Raw genomic sequence first — 4,114 nt, 5'->3', positions numbered from 1 at the left:
GTTCCCTGGACCTGGCTCCGAAGGACCAACACAGGCCTCTCCCTGTGATACCGCCTGCTCACCTGACCCTCTAGAAGTGGGCGAGGGGGGCGCCTGTCCTGGGGGGGGGGCTCAGGAGGCCTGGGGGCTGAGAGCGGGAGGCATGACAGAGCCCTCGGCGAGGTGGGCTGTGAGAACATCCCCTGTGAGCTCTGAGAGGTTTTTCTCCAAATCACCCCCAGGTTGGGTAACTTACAACTAGTTCAGCTGTGAAATATCATGATGTTTTAGCAAACAGAAGCCCCGCTTTCTGGTGTGAGGTTTGACAAGAACCACAACACAGAAGATGTCTAATGAGGTTAATGAGGTGTCAGGAGAATGAAAACCCAGGAGGCTGCCTGGGGCCTCAGGCAAGTTGAATTTCTATGGGCCTCTCATTGCTGGTCATGCGCTGGTCATTGCCGAGAAGACTCAGCAACGGGGGTGACCCAGCCGTCAGGACACCCCCAGGAGACACCCGCAGAACTCAGCTCACTCTTCATGCTGCGCCTCCAGAATGTTCCCCCATGTGTTTCAACATCTGCATCTGGGTTCCGGCAGCTGAGGTGATGGTGGTGACGGAGGGGACCGTGGTGATGGTGTTGGTGACAACTAAGTCTTCCAGAGGCCTTACTGGAGGCCAGTGCTATGCTAAGTACTCCAAGTATTAGACTTTGTACTCTCCACTTTGAGGCCATGTGGTGGTGCTGCGGTTATTCCCACTTTACAGATGAGGACGCTGAGGCAGGGGGGAGGTAGGCGGCCTCCCCAAGGTCACAGGGCAGGATTCCAGCAACCTGGCCCCAGTCCACCCTTTTTACTGCTCCCTAGCCCCTCCAGCGGAGTCCCGGCCGGTTCTGCTCCCAGCCAGGCGGGTGACCAGCTTCCTCGTGAGTTGGGACAATCATCCTCATAACCCATGAGGCAGGGCTCATGCAAACCCTGAGTGGCACTGAGAAAAGACAGAATGACAAAGGCGTGAGCAAGCCCTATAGCTGGCGAGACTGAGGGACTGTGCTGGGGAACGCTCAGCGGGCTGTCCTGTGGGGGAAGGGGCTAGGAGGGGGGACACCGGCCTGGGGCCTGCAGGAGGAGGGTCGGGGCTGGTGGTGTGCATGATGCCAGCAGGGAGCAGGGGCAGATCCCGGAGGACCCCTGAAGATCAGCACCCCGGGGGAAGGAGACACAGAGGTTAGCCCCCTGCCTGGAGCACCCCTCCCACCAGCTCATGGTCACTCAGCTCAGCCCAGTGAGGGTGCTAGACAGTCTCCTGTCCCCCTTCATGCCACCACCCTGCCCTTCTGTCCAGGCTTGCCAGCCCTTGGTGACTCTGCTGGTGCCCTGGGCAGGCCAGGCCAAGGGCTGGGCACTGGGTAGACCTGGTGGAGGCCCCAGTGCCCGCAGCAGAAAGCAAAGGCTTTAGGGACCAAGTCCAGAGACCTAGGGAGGAAGCCCCAGCCCTGTTTTCCTTTAGCTGGGGGTCACTCCGTAGCCCTTCCACAGCCCTGCTAGGCAGCCTGTGGGCAGCTCGCAGTAGGCAGCCGCTCTCAGCCCCCGCTGCCTGGGGCCGTTCTGTCTAGAACCTGCATGTGTAGCGTTGGCCTTTGAAGGGGACACTTAGAGGAGAGAGCACTGGGTCAGGAAGGAGTCAGCACATGGGGTCAGCACACAGGGCCCCTGGGCTGATTCCACCTTCCTAAGGATATCTGCATTTTCATCAGAGGCTCTGTGGTGGGTAGCAGGTGAGTTGGCTGGTCTGCGGGGAGCAGGACCCCCAAACAGTCACCCTTTAAATTCCAGATCAAAGTCCTGTCTGCACATCCCTTTGTTCTGCCTTGTGCAGAGTGGGTTTCTGAAAATGGCTTCCAACTCCACTTAGTGCCCAGCACATAGCCCAGCAGGGGCAGAGGCTGAGAGAAGATGGGGGTGGGGGGGTTTCTCCCCTGTTCTCCCCGACTCAGCTGTGCAGCGTGGGTCTGCACACCCTCCACGGCCTCTGTGGGCCCTCCCTGCCCCAGCAAACACTCCCTGTCCTGCCCGGCTTCCCCCCAGACTGCTGATCCTGCGAATGCCTGGGACTGACCCCAGAAGCCCCCACCTCCCCACCATACGGCATGCTCTTCAGAAGGTCCCCTTCTGTGTGCACCCCAGCACCCAGCAACTCTGCCCAAGCTGCCCCGTGAGGCCCTCCTCCCCCGGGGGAATGCCTGCTCACTCAAGCATCCCCTCCAGGGCACCTTTTCCAGAGGCCTCCTGTCCGCACAGAGCTCCCTGGGCACACAGGGACATGCTCACACCTGGATGTCCCCAGCAGTCCTGGAGCCGACTCAAACCCCAGGAACCTGGTTCACGGTGGTGTCCCCAGTGCCCAGAAGGCATATGGGGCATGCTTGGCACCTGCCACCAAGGATGGCCTGGCATTTCTGCCCCCAAGCCAGCCCTACCTAGCTCTGGAGTGGGGAAGCCTGCAAAGTCCTATGGGTGCAGAGGCTCCCTGTGGGGGCCCCACAGTGACAGGGAGGGAGCCTCCTGACCCAGAATGGGCAGCCATGTTGAGGTGCCTGAGGCCTGCCAGTGGAGTCCCTCACTTCCCAAAGGACGGCTGGTGTCTGCTGGAACCCCCAAGCACACACAGAACAGGTGCTCCCTGGGCTCCCAGGCCTCCTCTAGGGCTCCCTGGGCCTTGATCCTCAGCCCTGTCAAACTGGGGGCTGGGAGGCACTGCCTGCTCCTGGCGGGCCCCCTGACTCCGCCCGGGCTCCCCTCTGCCTGCTCCCCACGCCGCGGCCGCAGCCGGAGGGCGAGTAGGAGCGGCGCCACTGCGGGCCCCGACAGCCCCCGGCGGCGCCAGGGGTGGCGGCCACAGCGCAGGTCCGAGCTGGGCGGGGCCGTGCGCAGGCTGGGCTCCAGGCGGGAGGGGGGAGATGGAGGGGCGGGGCCTGGCGGCGTCCGAGTCGTCAGGACAACCCAATGACCCGCCAATCTCCTGTGCCCAGCCAGGCGCAGCAAGCCCGGCTCAGGGGACCAGCCGGCCGAGCTCGGCCGAGCTGGGCTGGGCGGTGCTGGGCCCGGGGCAAGGTCACCGCAACAGGCCGGCCCTGGGGGCTCTGCCGGTTACGGGGTCCCGAGCCAGGTGCGGGATGCGCAAAGGCTCGGGATAGTCGAGAGTCTTGGTGGGCTGGAGGCGCGCGGGAGCACAGGGCCCGGGGAGGGGTCCCAGGTGGGGCCCACGTCTGCTCGCTGCCTGCACCTCCCATGCCCCCCAGCCGGACAGGTGCGCGCATGGGGGAGCCCCGCTCTCGCTCGGGAAAGGCAGTCCTTTCCGCTGTGAACGCCCCGTGGGGCCCCTGCCCCTCTGGGCGCGGCGGGGTCGCACGCAGCCCGCAGTTTCCCCAGCGACCCGGGGGCGCGCGACCGAGACCTGCAGACGGATCCCCCTCCCCAACGCCGTCGCGGGCCACCCCCAGGCGCACAGGCAGCCCTGAGCCAGACGTGCGCCCTCTGGTCACCCGGTGATGCACCGAGCACAAGAGGGTCGCCAAGTGCCCCCTCCGCGGCGAGGGTTAGAGTGGGCCGCCGCGGGGCGCCCGCCGGTGTCCCCTAGGCGCCCGCGTCTCCGCGGCCCGGCCCGACCGGCTTCCTGCTCGCGTCGCCGGGACTTCCTCCCTACAGTGCCGGGGGGCCACCGGGCGCCTGACCGGAGGCGGGGGGCGCGGGGGCGCGAGGAGGAGGGGGCCGGGCAGGGCTGGGAGTGAGGGTGGGGGTGGGGGGGTGGCCCTGGAGCAGGGGTCCTGAGCTCAGGCCCGCAGGTCCTCTCGGCGGGCGCTCGCAGCCGCGGGGCCCAGGGGAGGGCGCAGCCCTGCCCCGTCCCGGGGGTCCGCAATGCGCTTCCGCGCCGGCTCCGAGGCGCCCTGTTCTGGCCCGCGTTCGCGGGCGGGGGTGCCCCGCGCGCCCCTCCCGCCGTCCCGGCCCGCTCGCGGTGGCCGCCCCGAGCGGAGCTTTGTGACGTCAGGCGGCCGGCGGGCGGCGTCACGCGCGGGCTGACCCGGCGGCGGCGGCGGGGCGGGGGCGGGGGCGCGCGGGCCGGGACGCGGCG

Source organism: Eumetopias jubatus, unplaced genomic scaffold (assembly GCF_037043125.1).
Source record: "Eumetopias jubatus isolate StellerSeaLion01/CBP00866 unplaced genomic scaffold, mEumJub1_p1.0 scaffold_17, whole genome shotgun sequence".
NCBI lineage: Eukaryota > Metazoa > Chordata > Mammalia > Carnivora > Otariidae > Eumetopias > Eumetopias jubatus.
Note: the sequence above shows the minus strand (reverse complement) of the source record.